The sequence below is a fragment of the Glycine max genome, chromosome 16 (genome assembly GCF_000004515.6).
Source record: "Glycine max cultivar Williams 82 chromosome 16, Glycine_max_v4.0, whole genome shotgun sequence".
Classification (NCBI taxonomy): Eukaryota; Viridiplantae; Streptophyta; class Magnoliopsida; order Fabales; family Fabaceae; genus Glycine; species Glycine max.
The window spans coordinates 22,709,211-22,730,804 of NC_038252.2; the positions used below are offsets into that span (position 1 = coordinate 22,709,211).

General features: G+C 37.2%; 1 pseudogene; it reads left to right on the top strand.

Moving 5' to 3' along the window:
* Positions 1–3,799: 3,799 nt before the first annotated feature.
* On the top strand, positions 3,800–13,752 carry LOC112999788 (leucine-rich repeat extensin-like protein 4; annotated as a pseudogene).
* The last annotated feature ends 7,842 nt before the right edge of the window (positions 13,753–21,594 follow it).

A 21,594-nucleotide genomic window follows, 5' to 3' on the forward strand; every position in this document is an offset into this window, starting at 1 on the left:
TAAAATATATTATGCTTATCATGTTCTGTCACAAAATATGCATTGCACTCATTTCCTAGATTAGACACCAGTCAGTGTTTTGAAATAAGCAATTGTATATGATGTGTATTTTTTTACTACTTTGATATATTGATATGGATTTTCTGCTTTGGTTTCTTGGAGTAAAACTTGACTGCGTGTTTGGTGAGGACTTGGATTTGGATGAAATAATATTTCTATTAGAGGTATATATAATGTGATTTTCTTGTCCATTTTTGTCCTTTTCATTTTAAAACTAAGAGATTAAAAACATTTTCATAATTTGAGTTGCTATGTATGCAGTTTTTCAATGGCCTTGAGCACCCCATTGTTTTTTCTCTGTTGCCTGGAGTCAGTGCAACACCACTAATGGCTAACTCGATTAGTAGTCTAGTTAACACATACCGAGTAACAGGAGATGATTGGGATGAATGGTCAGCAATCTTAGCTCACTTTAATGTAGCAAGGTCATTAACTAAATTCTTTCTATATATGTTTGAATTCAAAATACATGGATTGCTCTTTCACCTTACTTTTTCTACTCTAACATCTTTGATTCATTTGATTTCTCTTTTAGAGACTTTGCTGCATCTAATTGATAAGAGGAAAAGGTTTAAAGGGAAAATCATGGCCTGATTTGGACATGCTACCATTTGGATGGCTAACTGATCCAGGTTAGCCTAAATGCCCCTACATTACTGATGTAGCTCCATGTGGAGCTTGTAGGCCTTGGATCTTCTTCATCAATGGAGTCCTTTACTTCTTGAAGATCATGGAAGCGGAATGGAGAAGGAAGAAAGATGATTGGAGATCCTACTTCAAGGAGAAGATGAGTCAAGAAGAAGCTCACCACCATAGGAAGCCATGGATAAGAGATTGAACCAAGAAGATGAGTGGAGGGAGAGGAAGAGAAGGAGCAAAAAGTTTTGTGCCTCAATTGAGGTTTGAACTTTGAAGTGTAATTCTTAAATGATCAAAGTTCAAAAAATGCACACACATGGCCTCTATTTATAGCCTAAGTGTCACACAAAATTGGAGGGAAATTTGAATTTCTATTCAAATTTCACTTGAATTTGTGGAGCCAAATTTTGAAGCCAAAATTTCACTAATTATGATTAGTGAATTTTATCTATGATTCAGCCCACTAATCCAAGATCAAGTCAAATATTCTCTACTAAGTGTGCTTAAGTGTCATGGGCATGTAAAACATGAAGGACATGCACAAAGTGTGACTATATGATGTGGCAATAAGGTGTAGCAAGCAAATGCTCACCTCCCCCTCTAAAATTTAATTAGACTGGACTTCTCCCAGTTCAATTAAATTTATTTCCAACCACACACATCAAATATTCACTTAATGCATGTGAAATTACAAAGCTACCCCTAATACAAAAACTAGTCTAGGTGCCTTACCTATATTATGGGCTGAAAAATCCTACATTTCTAGGGTACCTTACCTATATTATGGAGCCCTAAATACAAGGCCAAAAAATAATGAATCCTTAATCTAATATGTACAAAGATAAGTGGGTTCATACTTAGCCCATGGGCCCGAAATCTACCCTAAGGCTCATGAGAACCCTAGGGCCTTCTCTTGCATCTCTGGCCCACTCTTCTTGGAGTCTTCTATCCAATGCCCTTGCGAGGTAGGATTGCATCAGTTACTTCTTTTTTCTTTAATTTATCAAGACCAAGCTAGCTAAGCATTTAAATTAGTACATAAAATTGCTCCCCAATGCATAGTAATCTTAACAAAAATATATGTTACTTTTATTAACTAGTTCCAATGAGGTTAGTTCAGCTGGTAAGATTCACAACTCTTTGCTTTTTTAATGTTTAGATTTATGTTTGACTTCTATTGCCTTATTCATGGGAAAGTAGTTTCCATTTTTCCTATTTTTTTCACCAAAAGAAGGTTATGTTTTCTTTATCATACATATAATTGTCAGAAAGGTCCATACAGGGCTACTAGGCTAACTCTCTATAGTTTTCTCTATTGGATTGATTATAATTTTTTCTTAATTTTTACAGAAAATTATAAAGTTTGTATAAAAATATGACATAAAATGTGTTTTAACCTTTTCTTTTTCTCTGGTCTGGGTGCTATAGTTACTAAATATAACATCAATCTTTTTTTTTTCCTCTAGTATCACAAAAAAAATAGATAGGAGTATGTTTTACGGTAAATTTGTAGATAAATTATTGTATAATCTAGGAGGACTACATATTTATACACTCATGTATTCCAAAATTCTTACACACACATACACATGGTGCCTATTTCATGGCCAATGATTTTCATAATTTGATCTACATCTATAGGACACCATCCACCGGAAAAAGAATGTTTGTAGTAGGAAATATACACGTGTTGTTCAACCCAAATCGTGGTGACATCAAACTCAGCCAGGTACTGCTTGAATTTTCTTAACTAGATGGGTAGCATTATGCTGATAAAGCTTACAAGTTGTCACAAGAATGGGGCAACATTCCTGTTATTATTGTTGGGGATTTAAATAGTGTTCCATAGGTATGGTATTGTGTTATACTTAGTGATTAGTCAATTTCATATTAGTTATCTGTTATCTAATATGTTGTTATTTCATTGGTTCTTTTATTTTCATCTCACACTGTCAGAGTGCCATATATAAATTTCTTTCTTCATCAAAGCTGAGTTTGGCATCTCCTTGTCATGGTATACTCTCAAGCCTTTTTGCTTATTGTTGTGTTGTATGTGAGAAATTTGACTATTTGCTGAGTCTCAGACCTTGAGTAAGTAATTTATTTGTGTTTTGATTACACATAATGTGGGGAACAAACTCCCTTGTTTGGGAGTTTGAATATAGGTAGGATGGAAAAGGAATTCAAGAGCATCTATTCACCATTTGTTCCCCTAAAAATTGGTTGGAATGGGAAGAAATTAAAGGTTTCTTGCCCTTATTAATCTTATGAACAAAGGGAAAGTTAGCTTTGTTCCATTCCTTACCCTACCTGTCCAATTTATCCCTACTTGTCCCATTCCATTTTATTATCCAAACACTATTAGAGGTGGGGCTTGTTCTTTGAGGGGATAAGTCCATTAATGAGTATTTAGTGTTTATAAGTATTGCTCCATTTATTGTAGTTAGACATCCAATTACATGATCACAGAAATATGTTAGGACAGCTTGAAATTCAGACTAACAAAGTCTTCGGATCACAAATTGTTGATGGTATAGTATATATATACTACTGCATGTATAATTCAATTTACGTATAGTATATATATTCTAAGACAATTTTTTTAAAACCGTATTGGAATCCTCTATATATTTTTAATTTTTTTTTAAAATGCATTCTTCTAAGACGGTTTTTAACTAAGACGGTTTTTTTTAGAGAACCGTCTTAGAAAGTGTATCCTTCTAAGACGGTTTTTAAATAAGAACCATCTTAGAAAGGTACCTTTTTTCTAAGACGATTGATTTCACTTTCTACGACACCTCCTACAATGACGGTTATTAACCGACGTAGAATGCCTATTTTAACCAATGTAGAAAGCCTCCTTTGTAGTAGTGTCTTCTCACACTCATACACTCCTACACTCCTCACGTAGTTTCAAAATCCCTAGAAATAAACCACACTCACCTTAATCCATCCTTTACGCTGCATTTTTCTCAGATCTATACCAACGATCAAAGGAAATCAACTTTCCACAACGACCACACTTAAAGTCTTGTGTGTGTTTGGCATTTTGCATTTGGCTATGTTGAGGAATTTGTTTTCCTCAAATGCCGCATGTGAGATGAGGAAGAAAATCATAGATCCCTCCTCCGTCGTCAGAATCGACCTCAACCATGGTGACATTGTCGGATACCTACTGAGAGCCAAGTTTACTTACTGACCTCACGCTTCTCCACATCAACACTAACCGCTTCTACAACACTGTGCAACACAAGTTCGACAAGCTGAAACTCCCCTTTGAGTTAGATCTCAGCAACAACTGCTTCGTCAGGAAGTTCCCCGATGTGGTGTTGTGTTTGTCGCAACTCAAGTTTCTAGATATGAGATTCATTAAATTCAAAGGTACGGTTCTGAAGGAGCTCTTCGACAAGGACCTGGACGCGATTTTCATCAATGACAACCGCTTCATCTTCAACTTATTGGAAAATTTGAAAACTCGCTGGTGTCGGTGATTGTGCTGGCGAACAACCGTTTCCAAGGATGGGTGCCGGTGGGAATCGGTAACATGAAGAGGCTGAATGAGATTATTTTGATGAACAATGCATTCAGGTTATGCTTCCCTGCAGAGATAGGGTTACTGTAAAACTTGACAATGTTCGATGAGAGCTTTAACCAGTTGTTGGGGCCTTTGCTTGATGCAGTGTGTTTGGAGCAGTTGAATTTGGTGCATATATATATATATATATCTGTGTGTGTGTGTGTGTGTGTGTGTGTGTGTGTGTTCTTTAGATTTAAGAAGAAGAAAGAGTATGAAAGGATGACAGCAGAGGAAAAAAATTATACAAACTGTTAAAGGTAAGTTGTATTTTTAAAAAGTTTAATTTATATATATATATATATATATATATATATATATATATTGACCCCTTCTATTGTTTTGAAACAACATGCTTCTATTGATTCTTTTGTTTTGCCTCTTCACCATTGTGTTTGCTATATCTAGATATATATTATTATTTTATATGAGTGGAGAAATCATTAACCAACTTTGTATGTTATAATTTGCTGGTAGATAATATTGGAACAAATGAAACAAGACAAAATGAAGAAAATCCTGCCTCGTAGTGCAAACATGACACTATTTTTAATGAGGAAATTCGAATATACTGCAGATAGTGTGGTTGGATTGCCACTGAAATCAAATATATGACACCACCATTTGTAAGCAAACTTTGAATTTGATGAAGATTTCTTTACTACATGGATGTCTTGGACATTTGTAATGGCCTTACAGGCTAAGATAGCTTTAATGGGTCTATGCCTATGTGGTTCTAGTTGAGAAATGAAATTATGTTCATTTTAATCATAATTACATGCTTTTAACTTGAAAGTTTTATATCCTTTGCAACATGAATTCAGCTAAATTTGTTTAGCTGTATTGTTCCCCTTAGATTATTAAAACAGTTTCCTTGATAGGTTTGGCTATCCATATGCAAGGAATATTTTTATTTATTATTAATAGCAATATATAAAACAATATATTATTATTATCCCTGGTACATTTTTTCTCTCATTTTGTTACTTAACTTGTAATAATCTTTTCTCTGGCTATGTGGCAGAGCAGGAAGATAGGGGGATTCGAGATCAACATGATTTTTGGTCAAGTAGTAATAGTAGACTACTCACTATTGCTGCTATTGTTATTGCTAAATAGTTTTTAAACATGCGTGTACATTTCTTTCCTGACTCAAATTGGTGAAATGAACCGATAATTTTGTCTGTTACTTATTGTATTTTAATTTTCACAAGACATCTTCACTCTATAAGCTTGCTAATAAAATATAGTACTTATGTTGTTAGAGTGAATTAGCTCCATGACCTGCAAGATTGACTAGTCCTCCTCCTAGATGAACACTTTGATAAAAAAAAATTAAAATAACATGTCACACATGTTTTAAAATTATAGAATAATTAACTGCTCTCTTTCCAATTTTTTAGCACTCCAATTTGATTCGTCAAAGTGTTGTTTCTCCTGGTTTACAATGATGGTAAGCAACTACATCTTATAATAATTCTCCAAGCTAAATCATTTTAGTGATTATTAATTAAATGTATTACTACAATTACATTTTCGTGCATTATTTGTATATGGAGAGGTTATTACTCTTATTATTGGCAGGGAGATTTAATGACTTGTTTATGATCTCTGATGCTTATCATAATTGTTGTAGAGATACAATGTCTTTGTCCTAGAGACTTCAGTTATATTAATGACTTGTTTCTGATCTGTGATGTCGTCTAATTAATTTGATAAGTCATTGGTTACTTAAATACACTTTTATAAGGTAGAAGTAAGTGATTCAATATTGAGAACCAATCTTTCATAACTAGTTTTTATATGCATATTTTGTTCATCTTGTGCTTTTCCAGTCATGGATAGAGATTTTGAACACAAACACGATCAGAGTCTAGTGCACTCGGTGGAGGACAACAAAGTAAATTATCTTCTAGAATGGGAGGAAAGCAACTGTGATGATATGTAAATATAATCTCTTGGAATGATATGTAAATATAATCTCGGTGGAAGACATTCTTTCTTTTGGAGAACAACAAAGACTAGGGATGATATGTAAATATAATCTCTTGGAATTTTAGACAGAATTTTTTAAATTTCTAAAAACATTTTTGTTTCATACAGCATGCCCCTTAGAAAGTCTTCAATTCCTTTTCAGAGAAATTGTTGCTTGTTTTTCATTGTTAATCTTGTTTCATGTCCTAACAATAAATAATGTTGGTAGTGCAACTAGTGTTGATGTTGAAGAACACCTTTACGGGCTTGCAAAAGATATGAGAATCATGCTTGTTACTTCCTCACAAGTAACTTGATTATATATGTATATTGGAAGAAAAAAATTACTACCATGGTAAATTTAGTGAATTAAGAGTAGTTCACTAATTAGTTGTTTTGATCCTGCCTCATTTTCTTCCTAGTGTACACTTATTTAATTATTTTGGTTCTAGATAAACTAGTTATAGCTTGTCTATAAACCTGCATGTTAACCAAAATAATGTGTGATTAAACTAAATTTCTCTGCTCCTACCCCCAGCGCCTTGCTTTAATACCATTTCATTCCAATGGAACTGCGGCTGGTTGATGGTGAAGGTAGTTGGAAGCTTTGATTGATCAAGCGGTGAGTTCACTATAACAGTATTGTTGCCATGATTATTAGCCTATGAGTCTGTTTTGACCCTTTTTAAAATTTTTAAGTTATTATAAAGCATAAAATAAAACGAAAATTAGTAAGGAATGGACTGGGGAAAGAGCAGCGAGAGAAGAAAGAGTCAAGAGTGGGGTCAGAGAGATAGAGGGAGAGAGTATCATTTTTTTGTAGTCAAGAGTGGCATCAGAGAGATAGTGGGGCCATTCACCTAGATTTTATTTGTGATCATTTTTTACATATGATGCGACTTCAAAGTTGAAAACTAAGTTTTCTACTGAAATCGTATAACATTTCTTCTGCTTGACAATCTCCTTGTATTCTAAATCATCTAGAGATGCCGAGGATGCAGGATTTAATGATGCCATTGCTGAGGATCGAACTGATCAGGTTTGTTTGTCCTTATGATATACTTTGCTTAGTATTTGAATTTTTAGTTGTTATTCTAGAGTACTAATAACTTCATTACTTGTGTGGTTTAGTTTGTGAACACGCTACAGCCAGAGTTAGAAGCCCTTGAGAATAAGAAGGACGATTTTATTGGTGACTTTAGCAAGATGGGTTTGTTACATTCTGATTATGATTTTATCTTGACATATGTGTGAGATGTGATATGTGTTAGTCAATAAATACAACTAACTTTTGTGTAAGAAATCTATGAAAATTGTATCTAACTCCTCCCATTTTATGGTTATTTTGTAGTGTTGTAATTACTTTTTGTTAAATATAGGTAATAAGCACTTAGTACTCCATTTTTGTGTATTTAATAATCATTTCCTTTCAATTTCAGGTTAATTAGGCAAGTTTCTGAAGTGCTGATTTTGATCTGCTCGCTAAGTCAATCTGCCGCCTTAGCGAGCCATCCGCTGAGTGCACCACTCTTGAGGCTGAGCGCCAGGAAGAATTTGGAAGAAGGATGAGCTAGACACACGCGCTAAGCGAGGGCTCATCCCGCTAAGCGCACCGCTTCCATGCATCTGCTAAGTGAGAAGACGAGCGCCAAGCCGAAATTCACTTATACGTGCTAAGCGAGCCAGACTTGCGCTAAGCGCTCGAGCACCAACAAGGCCACCTATTTAAGCCTGAAATCAGATATAGAGAGGGAGTTTGGGCAATTCTTGAAGCTTTTGCATGTTTAGAGATTTCTAGAGAGAGAAAGGTCCAAGATCCAGAGAGTTTTGAAAGCTTTTGTTGTGCAAAGACTGGCAGAGAACTGAGCTTGAAGAGGAAGCCATCCTGAGAGCATAAGATGAGTTTGTGAGTGATTGTGAGGTTCTAGAGGTGGAGGAGACATCCCCACTACTTGTATTTCTTCAATCCTTCATTTTTCTCTTCTTTTTGTTGTAAAGGAAGCTTCCCAGATATAGAGAGCTAAATCCTCTATTGGTTCTTCCTTGTAGGTACTTGATGTAAATACATGTATATCTATTTAATGATGTTTTATGTGTTCTCTGTGCTATTAGTACGTCATTTCAGCGTGCTTTTGCCTTGATAACGTATATGTATGCTTTGTTAGGATCATTCAACAGTGGAAACTTGTCTGATTCTTAGAATTTGATAGGAGAGGGCTAGTTTATTGTATTATCACGAGGGATCGGGGTACGGTAACCTAGTTGTTTGTATGTTTGTCTTAATGCGGTTTTGGTCGAGTTTAGTCCAACAAAAGGAATCTGAGGACGATGCTTGATCAGGATTAGGCTAGACTTTCACAAGGAATCGGGGTTTAGCATTTCAGGAGACACCATACAACACATGAGCATTGTTAAGTAGAGAATATCCTTATAACATTAGGCACCTAATAGGAAGACCAATGCGTTGTCTACTTGTCTTTACACATCATTACTCACATGATTTTCCTTTTTAATAATTAGTTTACATACATGTTCATTGTCCACACATATCTTTTCATACTAGACACCTATTCACTGAATATAGCTTTACCAAGTAACACAAGTTCCCCGAGAGTTCGATACTCGATTCTTACCATTTTATACTACTTGCGCGATCCGGTGCACTTGCCGGGTTCGAACAAGTTTTTGGTGCGGTTACCGGGGAACTTCTTTCTATTTGGAAAGTTAGTTCAGTCCTAGGTGTCTATTCTTTATTCTTTGATTAACTGTGAATATTTGCTTTCGATTCATATTTGTTTTCCTCATGAACTAGATAACCGTTGTTTCTGTTAGTGTTTTATATGCATAGATCTCCCATAGGCAGTTTAGTTCCTCTGGACTTGGAGATTGAAGCTACGTTAAGTAGGAACAGAGCTCAGAGGAGAAGAAAATTACTGTAAGACAGGACAGTAGCTTCCATTCTAGAGGAATAAGCTCATTTTTCTGATTCTACATCGTCTGACTCACCATCATCAAGGGAATCTGCGACATATTTACCAGAAGCCATTACCATGGCTGATGAACACCAACAAAGGGTTACCCTTGAGGACTATTCAAGCAGTCCAGTGTCGTAATTCTTTACCAGCATTGCACATCCTGAAGTGCAAGCTCACAACATAAATTACCCTTATTCTTTGATTCATTTAATACAGGGGAACCTATTTCAAGGATTACCAAATGAGGACCCTTACGCAAATTTGGCAACATTCATTGAAATATGAAATACTGTAAAAATTGTAGGAGTGCCAGATGAGGCTATTAGACTCAGCCTGTTTTCATTTTCCTTGGCAGGAGAAGCCAAGAGGTGGCTCAACTCATTTAAGGGTAACATTCTGAAAACCTGGGAAGAAGTTGTTAAAAAGTTTCTGAAGAAATATTTCCTAGAGTCAAAGACTGCGGAAGGGAAAGCTGCAATCTCTTTATTTCATATGTTCCCTAACAAGTCCTTGAGTGAAGCATTGGAGAGGTTTAGAGGTTTATTGAGAAGGACTCCAACCCATGGGTTCTCTAAGCCAATTCAATTGAATATGTTTATAGATGGGCTGAGACCACAAACCAAGCAACCGCTAGATGCTTCAGCAGGGGGAAAAATAAAGCTGAAGACCCCTGAAGAGGCAACTAAGCTAATTGAGAATATGTCAGCCAACGATCATGCTATTCTGCGCGACAGAGTTCATCAACCTACAAAGAAAAGCTTGTCAGAGCTATCATCACATGACGCTTTATTGGCACAAAATAAGTTGCTTTCTAGGAAACTTGAGATTTTAGCAGAAACACATGGTAAGTTGCCAATTAAACTATCTATTGGTCAACCTACACATTCTTCTGTTTTGCAGGTTATAGGTTGTACCATGTGTGGCGAGGCTCATGAAACAGGCCAATGTATTCCCATTGAAGAAAACACTCAAGAAGTTCACTATATGGGAAATCAACAGAGATAAGGATATACTCAAGGAGGATTCTCAGGCTTCTAGCAGGGTCCTTATAACCAACAAGGACAGTGGAGATTACACCCTAGCAATCAATTCAACAAGGACTAAGGTGAACCTTCCAACAGGCCAATTCAACAAGGGCCTAACATCTTTTAGAGGACTACTAAGTTGGAGGAGACTTTGACTCAGTTTATGCAGGTAACAATGTCAAATCATAAAAGCACTGAGTCAGCATTGAAAAACCTTGAGGTTCAGGTGGGACAACTGGCCAAGCAGATAGCTGACAAGTCATCAAGCAGTTTTGTGGCGAATACAAAAAAGAATCCTAAGGATGAATGCAAAGCTGTGATGACAAGGAGTAAGAGGTTTGTGGAGGCAGAGGATGAGGATAGTGTTGTATCCAAGAAGAAAGGTTCTGAAAAGAAAGGTGCTGATGAAAAGAAAGATGATGTGAGAGGTGAAGGCAATCAGGAAAAAGAAAAACAAATAATGGTCAAGAGAAAAGAATTAAATGACCAAGAAAAAGAAAAAGAAGTAGAAAAAGAAAAAAAAATGAAAAAAATAAGAATGAAGAGAGGAGTAGAAGTGAACAAGCTAGAGAGAAGAAAAGAGAAAAAGCTGTGAATGAAGGTGTTGAAGTACCATATCATCTGGTACCTTCCAAGAAGGAGAAGGACCGTCATTTGGCGAGATTCTTAGATATTTTCAGGAAACTGGAAATAACCATGCCCTTCGGAGAAGCTTTACATCAAATGCCACTCTACCCCAAGTTTTAAAAGGATATGTTAACAAGGAAACACAAGTATATTCACCAGGAAAACATTTTTGTGGAAGGAAATTGTAGTGCTGGGATTCAAAAGATCCTTCCACCCAAGCATAAAGACCCAGTGAGTGTAACCATTCCTTGTTCAATTGGAGAAGTCACTGTGGGAAAGGCTCTTATTGATTTGGGAGCCAATATTAACTTAATGCAACTCTCCATGTGCAGAAGGTTCGGAGAGTTGGAGATCATGCCCACTAGGATGACTTTACAACTTGCTAACTGCTCTATTACCAGACCATATGGAGTAATTGAAGATGTGTTGGTCAGAGTAAAACATTTTATCTTCCCGACAGACTTTGTAGTGATGAATATCTGTGAAGATAATGACATTCCTGTAATATTTGGAAGGCCATTCATGTTAACTGCGAGTTGCATAGTTGATATAGGGAGAAAGAAGTTGGAGTTGGGCTTTGAAGATCAGAAAATTGATTTTGATTTATTTGTTGAAGACAAGCCTTCTCCAGAACAAAATGTTTGCTTACAGGTAATGGAAGTGGGGAAGGAGGTTATGAAAGTAAGGACCAAAATGTGATTTCACCCGTTAAGGTAAAAGCATCAAGCTAATGATGTTAAAGAAGCGCTTCTTGGGAGGCAACCCAGTTCTAATTTCTGCTATTTTGTTTTTTTATGCATTGTCTAATGTGGAACTTGCTTCATAATCATTACATTGGCGTATATTAGCTTGTTTTTGAATGATAGATATAAGGGTTTCAAATTCTTGAGAAAAGGACTGAAATAGAACTTAGAAATTTTTTTCTGAAAAATCAGTCTTTTCGCTAAGCGCAAGCCTCGCGCTAAGCGCATCTTTTGTCATGCACTAAGCGGAGAGTCTCTAGCGCTTAGTGCTCAACCCTTGCATCTCAAGCTGATTTGGTCTGCTAAGCTGGCCAAGACTAAGCTAACCCCATTTCAATTTGATCTGAATTGGGCTAAGCGATGGCATGCTCGCTAAGCACATTGTATTCACTGGCAAAGCATGAGACGTTGCCGCTAAGCCCATTTCGATGCGACCTAAATTAGGGTTCATTGAGCTAAGTGCTACTTATGACACCTAAGCCCAATTCCTTGTGACCATAGCAGCGCTAAGCGGTCTATCATTAGCTAAGTGCTTGCCCCCCTATATTCAAGATGCACTATTTTAGTTAAGCCAACCAAGAGCCTGACTTAGCGAGAGTTGCTGATTTTATGACCTACAAAGCTCGCTAAGTGCCCCTTCTGTGCGCTAAGCCCATCTTTATAAAAAAATTTCAAAAAAAAAAATTCAGATTTTGAATTTCAAACTTGGGCTAAGTGCGAAGTTCCGCTAAGCGAACCGCTTTGAGAAACCAAACGTCTCTCTAGCTCGCTTAGCGCTTCGGTTCGCTAAGCAAGAGGGTAAAAAATTGCTTAAGTAAGTGTAACATCAGTTACAGTTACCTTTGCCAAAAATTTTCAGAGCATTACCTGCATCCTCTCCCTCACCAAAGTCGTGCACTGCGCATTTTTTCTTTCTTTCCGCATCTTTAGCACACAACAATCCAAGTAAGTTCCTCATTCCCTTTACTCTTTTACTTTGGTGAACCTTAGGGTAGAAAACCATAGAATTTAGCTTTTAATTTTAGGGTTTTAATGTTATTAGATTAGTTAAAAATTAGGATTTTGTGAATGATTGTGCTGTGTAGATAGTTTTGACTAGCTTACATGTTTGATATGCCTTTTAGAGGCTCAAAAAAGAGAAGAAAATGGACTTCGTTTTCTGCATTTTTTTGGAAAACGCGATGAGATCGCTAAGCACGCATGTTGCGCTAAGCGAGTTCACCAATATTGTTTGAATATTTGCATTTTCAGATGAACTCGCTAAGCACGCCTACCGCGCTAAGTGAGTTCATCTTTTGAGGATGAACACTCATCTCCCTGATGAGTTGCCTATGGCTAAGCGGGGCTTATTCGCTAAGCCCAGGTAACTTAGTCAAAAAAAGTTTTGGAAGCCGCACGCTAAGCCGAGTCTATCAGAGGGCTAAGCGAGCCTAGCTCGCTAAGCCCCCATACTTAGTGAATTTTCTGAAATTCATGAACTGCTAAGCGCAACCCTACTGAGCTTAGTGCTTATCTGTTGCGGCTATCATTAGGCTTAGCGAGCAGTCGCTCGCTAAGCCGATTATGCAGAAGCAGAATTTTCTGCAATATCCGCTAAGCGACCCTTCATGTCGCTAAGCGGTAGTGTTTATTTTGTGAAGGCGTGCTAAGCGGACCATGTCCCACTAAGCCACCAGTGTTTCTTTTCTGTTTTTCAATTTGAATAACTTGTGAAGGCCTTTGTGTTGCAGATGGCCTCCAGGAAGTGTAAGAGCATTGGGGCAAGGCCAACTGCTTAGTATGATACTAGATAGTTCCATTCACTTGATGCTTGGAACCGTTATACAAATAATGTTTTGGGAAAGAGTATTTTTCCAGAGAGGAAGGTTGAGATATACCACACGGAGTTTGATGACTTCAAGACAGAGTTGGAGAGGCTTAATCTTCACAAACACCTCACTAACTTGGCTTATGGGACTATTGATGTTGCTTTGGTGAAGGAATTTTATGCTAATCTTTATAGCTTTGAGGATCCTTCACCAAAGCAAGCCAGAGTTAGAGGCCACTTGGTGAAGATAGATGTCGACAGCCTCAACACATTTCTAGAGACTCCTGTAGTCCTAGAGGATGGGGGAGTCATTACCCACCTACTCTAGGTACTACAGGTTACCCACAGACCATAGAGAGATTGAGGCTGCTCTTTGCATACCAGGGAGGGGGATCATTTTGAATGCTGAGGGCCATCTGGGGAGGATTCTTAGGAAGGATCTAACTACCTTGGCCTAGGTGTGGAGTGTTCTCTCTTACTCCAACTTGGCCCCTACATCTCATACATCAGATCTTACTGTGGACAGAGCCAGGTTGATCTTTGGCCTAGTCTCTCATATGGACATGAACATCGGCGCTCTCATCTCAGGACAGATGACTTTCATTGCCCAGTCTAACTCTTGCAGACTTGAGTTTCCTGCTTTGATCACCGCCTTACGCCAAGCCCGAGGGGTTGTCTCTGATAGCCTCACATTTGAGCGCCTGAGCCCGACCATTAACTTGGCCTACATCAGGAAGAACTATTGGAACATTGATGATCTAATAGTTGCTTTCCGGGGGGCTAGGAGGGCGAGGGCGAGGTCAGCTAATTTTCCATCTTCTTCTGCAACTCCAGCACCTACTCCAACATCTACTTCTATAGCTCCTTCAATCGCAGCGCTTTGAAGCCATACTTCAAAGTATCCATTAGGGTCAAATTCTATTGCTGTAGAGTCTATAGGTGGTGGCTCCTCCAGGATCCATCCTATCAGTGGAGCAGTTCTTTGAGAGGGTAGTCTGTCCTGGGGCCCAACCTTCTTTTGATAGGGAAGGTGAAGGTCCCATAGCCCAGGTACCCCAACAGGTACAGGATGCTTCCTCCGAGACCACCATTCCAGAGCCATTCACTCATCATCCTGAGGCAGGGGAAGAACAAGTGAGACTAGAGACTACTGCTACTCTTGAGAGATCACTGGAGAGCACATCAGAGCTTCCTACTCCAATGGCAGACCTCTCCTCACCACAGCCGGCAGCTGACCCTTCTACTCCTTTACATGACATACCAGAGGACTAGACCACACCAGTCTTGGCACTAAACACCTCTCCTCCAGCTACTCCAGTACTTCATCTGACAGATGAGGAGGATGCTCTGACATAGGATACCTAGGACCTATCTCAGGGATTTTAAATTTTTGCTTATTTTGATTTTTGGATAATTATTGTAACTATAGTAGTTTCAGTACATTGTTTTTTTTAGTGATTTTGATTTACGTTTATATATACTTGTGTTTTTTGTGAATAGTTAATATGCATGTTTTGAAGCATACAAAACAGTTTTACTTGATCATGATGATTATGCAGTGACATATGTTTATCTTTTTTTGAAATAGGTGTTATAGACTGCTTTTTGATTGAATGCATGGTTATGATGAAGACTATGCTTATTTTCATAAGTTTGAGCTAGTGTGTATGTTAGACAAAGAAAGAACAAGAATGTGAGCTTGCAATTAGAATTGTTAGTCAGTAGACAGGTTGATTGAGAAAGAGAAGCTTGAACCATAACCGGTGAGAGTGTGATCTCAAACTGTGAGTGAACGACTAGCATTGAGTAATAGTCTTTGCATCAATCTCTAAATTTTAGAATGAAATGTATGAATGAGGACATGATGAAGGCCATGATTGTATATACAAGCCAATTGACCAAAAAGCTTACCCTGAATTATAATTGTCTCCTTTGCACCCTTTGTGAGCTAAATTACATTTTCAAAATTGAACCCTGTATTTGAATGAATATCTCCTGATACCTTGCTTAGATTGTAGGAGAGCAGATGGTTCAAGGTGATTTGCCCCAAATTTGGGGGAGTTAACCAGGATGTAAAGTGTAAGGTAGAGCACATCAGCATTCACAACAAATAAGTTGTGTTAAAAAAACAATAAAAAAAAAAGTGTGTGTTGTTGTAATAAGGTCAAATACAAGTTAAAGTGAAAGGCTAGTAAGTAAGCTAATTGTATTGAAAAGACTACTTGGATAAGTCTAGGATTTCTGCTCTCTTAGAATCTAAGCCTTTGAATCCTAGAAAAACCAATGTTTTTTGTAGCCAAGCCTCACTACAAGCCTATGAAAGTCCTTCTGATTCTGTTTATGCATTTCCGACTTTATGGTTTGAGATGAAGTTCAAAGATTGGACCTCTTGCTAGTTGTTGTTGATGAATAGCTTAAACACTTGTGCTTGAGTGAAACAGTAGCCGTGAGACTATGGTTTAAGCTACTTTCCTTGATATCTGTCTTATGCCTAACTTCAATTAATTGTACAGGGTACATTTTATTCTTCTCTTTGAATAATTGCATCCTTTGTGAAAGACAAGTGATAAGGGCATTTTGCTTCATTCTTTTATCATGCAATCAATAGTTTTTGTTACACACACCTTTATACATAGTCACTGCACATTCTTGTCACTTGGGGACCAGTGATTGTAATTACTTTTTGTAGTGTTGTAACTCCTTCTATTTATGGTTATTTTGTAGTGTTGTAATTACTTTTTGTTAAATATAGGTAATAAGCACTTAGAACTCCATTTTGTGTATTTAATAATCATTTCCTTTCAATTTCTGGATAATTAGGAAAGTTTGTGAAGTGTTGATTTTGATTTGCTCGCTAAGCCAATTTGTCGGCTTAGCGAGCCATCTGCTGAGCGCACCACCCTTGAGGCTGAGCGCTAGGAAGAATCTGGAAGAAGGATGAGCTGGACACACATGCTAAATGATGGCTCATCCCTTTAAGTGCACCACTTGCATGCATTCGCTAAGCGAGAAGACAAGCGCCAATCCGAAATTCACTTATGCGCGCAAAGCGAGTCAGACTTGCGCTAAGCGCTCAAGCACCAACAAGGCCACCTATTTAAGCTTGAAATAAAAAATGGAGAGGGAGTTTGGGCAATTCTCAAAGCTTTTGCATGTTTAGAGATTTCTAGAGAGAGAAAGGTCCAAGTTCCAATGTGTTTTGAGAGATTTTGTTGTGCCAAGACTGATAGAGAACTAAGCTTCAAGAGGAAGCCATCCTGAGAGCAAGAGATGAGTTTATGAGTGATTGTGAGGTTCTAGAGGTGGAGGAGACATCCCCAATACTTGTATTTCTTCAATCCTTCATTTTTCTCTTCTATTTGTTGTAAAGGAAGCTTCCCAGATATGGAGAGCTAAATCCTCTGTTGGTTTTTCCTTGTAGGTACTTGATGTAAATACCTGTATATCTATTTAATGATGTTTTATGTGTTCTCTGTGCTATCAGTATGTCATTTCAGTGTGCTTTTTCCTTGATCACGTAGATGCATGCTTTGTTAGGATCATTCAACAGTGGAAACTGGTCTGATTCTTAGAACTTGATAGGATGGGGCTAGTTTATTGTATTATCACGAGGGATTGGGGTACGGTAACGTAGTTGTTTGTATGTTTGTATTAATGCGGTTTAGGTCGAGTTTAGTCCAACAAAAGGAATCTGAGGACGATGCTTGATCAGGATTAGGCTAGACTTTCACGAGGAATTGGGCTTTAGCATTTCAAGAGACACCATAGAACATATGAGCCTTATTAAGTAGAGAATATCCTTATAACATCAGACACCTAATAGGAAGACCAACGCGTTGTCTACTTGTCTTTACACATCATTTCTCACGTGATTTTCCTTTTTAATAATTAGTTTACATACCTGTTCATAGTCCACACGTATCTTTTCATACTAGACACCTATTCACTAAATATAGCTTTACTAAGTAACACAAGTTCCCTGAGAGTTCGATACTCGGTTCTTACCGTTTTATACTACTTGCGCGATCCGGTGCACTTGCCAGGTTCAATCAATATGCTCGAAAGATCAAGGTTCCTTGATTTTTGTCTTGAATTTACATACACAGTTACTTTTACTTCTGAAGGATATAACTTATTTCAATTAAATTATTGAATTTTAAAAGGATATCAAGTGTGCTAATATACTGGTTGATGAAAGTGGGCAAGTCAAGCTTGCAGGTTTTGGGTTAGCAAAGGTAGCCTTTAACAACCCTGAATTTATCTATTCAGCTTCTTCTCGTAATTCTAGATGGTTTAACATTCATATTTTTTGTCTTTTACCTTCTCAGGCAACAAAATTTAATGATGTTCAATCAAGCAAAGGCTCTCCATATTGGATGTCCCCTGAGGTTTATCCTTGCTCTTGTATCATTTGCTTGGAGTAATTCCTGCAATGGAATGAAATCATTTCTTATATTTAAATGAAAATTATATTTAAGGAATATTGTAAAATAAATTAAACCTTTGAAAAAAATAACTTTTAAAAATTTTGAATGTAATTTTGCGATAAGAGTTAAAATGAAAATAATTTTTTTTTAATTTACTTACAAATTAAAATTACAAATAATAGAAAAAAACTAACAGAAAGACTTGAAAAGAGAAGATAACTTTTTCTATTTGTTTTTTTGTTCGCAGCCGGCAAGTGCACCGGATCGCACAAGTAGTATAAAATGGTAAGAACCGAGTATTGAACTCTCGAGGAACTTATGTTATCTGGCAAGCTATTTCAATAAATAGGTGTCTGGTATGAAAATATAACTGTGGTTATGAACAAGTATTTAAACTATCTAAGCAAAAAGAAAGAAAATCACGCAAGAGAAATACTGTGTAAAAACAAGTAGAGAAAGCGTTGGTCTTCCTCATAGGTTCCTGATGCTAAAAAGGATGTTCTCTATTTAACAATGCTCATGCATTCCTATGTTGTCTCCTGGACTGCTAGACCCCGATTCCTCTCGATAGCCTAGCCTAGTCTTGATCAAGCCTCATCCGTAGATCCCTCTTGTAAGACTAAACTCAACCATGACTGCATTGAGACACACATACACAACTAAGTTCTTGTACCCCGATCCCTCGTGATGACGACCCAGTGTTGTGGCTACATCACACGTGGGGAGACGCCTTGACATCTCCACAACCACTACATTTCGTTACTCCCGAAGAAGCTGAAGTGGGGAGGATCACAATAACTGGGATAGGCACCCCGGAAGTAGCGGAAGGCCATGCCCTCCCACAAAGGTGAGAAATGCCTCTACCAGTACGGTGCAAAGCCCTAACCCTCTCCAAGGAGGAGGACTCGCTATTGGAGGCACCACGATGGGTATTCTCTGAGGAGGAACCGCCAACAAAAATGGCCTCCCAGTCTATTAGGGGTTGTTGAATCAAACCCCCATAATCACTATCACCCATGCCAATGGTGGAGTCAGACAAAAATGAAGACATTATCAAAAACAAAATACCTCGAAGGATTGAAGAAGATGAATGGGGAAGAAAGGATATCACAAGAAGCCAGTACAAAACAAAAAGGATTCAAGAGACACGAAATCATAGTGACGGTGCCTCGAAATCAAATGTCTCCTCCTTTTAAAGAGGAAGCATACTCTTTGGTAATTAGAAGGAGTTGAAATGGTGCCCTTAAATTTCACACCACAATGCAGCCCCAATCACACATGAACCGCATCTCCAATATGTATCCACTCAACGAGTGACACATATGTAAAAGTATTATGCATGCACTAGACACACCTACGACAACGGGCAGAATGTAACATTTGTCTTCAATGCACCCTTCAACGGTTACGAAATGGCAGAGTTGACATCGGATAGAATGTAATTTATTTCTTCAATGCACCCTCCAACGGTAAAAAAAAGGACAGAATGTAATGCCTATCTTCAATTCACTCTCCAATGGTAAAAAAAAGACAAAATGTAACGCATGTCTTTAATGCACCTTCCACCCTTCTATCTTCAATCCATCTCAGATGACTTGACATCGGACAACACTTGTCCAGGCCCGAGGGCTTGACAAGCCACATCGACCTGTCGATGTCACTTCACCTTTCGATGTTACTACACCTGACATTGGACAAACACTCGTCCATGCTTGGGGGCTTAACAAACTTGTGACCCTTACTGGTTAAAGCTACTACCCGGACATAAAAAAATCTTCAACATTGGACAACCTCTTTTGCCCGTAAGTCGGCTCAGAGCTTAAGGAGCTTATGTAGTCCAAGGTCTACAAAATACACATGACACCCTACATGGCACTCTGAGACACGTGTTAACCCTCCATGTCAGCCTTGGAATAGGAGCATGGATACTTAACCCTTAGCAGTTGAGCTCCCTAACTGGTAGGTTATGTCTAACCTCTTATTATTTGAATATATTTGAATCTCTTTATCTCTTGGTAGGTATTCAATTATCTACAAACTACACATTATTTATAAGGTATGATTATCTACTAGATTTTATCTTTAAGTTATGTATTATCTCCAACATTAGCTATAAGCTATCGACTCTTATCTGTAAGTCAGGAATTATCTACAAAGGCTATAACAACCCCTACAAACAAAGACCCGCAACTCCACTTCTCTCCTATAAATACCCGGTTCCATCGAACCTTCAACACACTCTAGCACATGAGCAAATATGTATGTGCATGCACTCTTATTTATTTTCTCTCTTATTGTCATAACTCATGTACTTACTTGAGAGTCAAAGTCCTTTATTTTGCAGTTCTCCCCTCCTATCCTTTTAACAGAGGTACCTCTTAAAGCCAACATATGAAGTCCAGGAGCCCACCTTAGCTAGGTCCATGCCAACGTGTGTCAGCTCTAGATTTTGGTAAGTACACGACAGACATGAGCATATGGAGTAAAATGATTTTACTAAGCACTCTGCAGCAAAACTTAGAATTTATGTCAACACTCAACTTTGAATCAATTAATTTATGAGTCTAAATTTAGTAAACTTATACCTTTAAATAGACTAATAAATATGAAAACATTATAATATAATTTTGATACATTATAATTATTATTCGGCTAAAATATGTTTGTGATTCTTGATATATAACTGATTTTTATTTTTGATTTCTAATAATTTTATTTTAAGTCTTTGTCGCTAGTTAAATGATGACATATCCATAAAATATTTGATAATGTGATTTGTAATAACTAAAAAATTACCAAAGTCAATTTCAAAATTAAAATTATATTTTCTGGCGGCTAAAAATCACAAAAATCAAATATAACACAAAAATATACATTGCAATACACTCAATCTCAATCATACAAATAGTGACCCACTGTGGAAATAAAGAAATTGGAACTGATATGATACTTTTTTAATTAAGGGTTAAGATATTTTTCTTTTTCAATTTTCTTTTTTTCTTTTTCCCCCTCTTTTTTCGATGATGCTCTCATCTCCTCTAATAAGATTTGTGTGTGTGTGTCTCATAAGACTTTTTTTTATACTTATTATTGTATTTCTGTATTATATTATAAATATAATGTGTTAATATTTTTCTATATTTTTAAATACTATGTCATCCTTTATATTTTTGAAATACTAGTATGATAGATGATTAATTATAAAACAATAAAAAATTAACTTTCTAGTGTTGGTTAAGAAAAACTTTCCATTTGTAATTAATCATCACCCAACACTAAACTTTCATACATGTATGTATGTATATCAGCCACACAAAAGTCTACTATGATTAATTATAAAAAGTAAAAACAGTAAAGATAAATAACAATAAAGGAAAGTTAGTTGGACCAAAAACAAGAGTGCAAGCCCAACCCCATTACCCAACAAACAAAAGAAACCTAGCTTCTTTTTCACTCTCGAGTTGTCAGTCATCTTTCTTTCAAACAAAAAGCCTCATTTCATTTTCATTCTCCAATGACAACCCATAGCGATGATGGTGATATATGGTGGAGCTCCAACAGCTGCAAATGAAGGAGAAAGCATAGATGAAGAGAAGTGAGAATTGTAAAGGGTCACCAAGGAGGGGAGATGGGATTTTTGATCCAAAACATAGATTTCAAAAGGAACTAGATCTAGTTTGTCACCTGCTCTGTCACGTTGGGGGCATGAGTTAACACGGAGGATGTTGTTTGGTGCATATGAT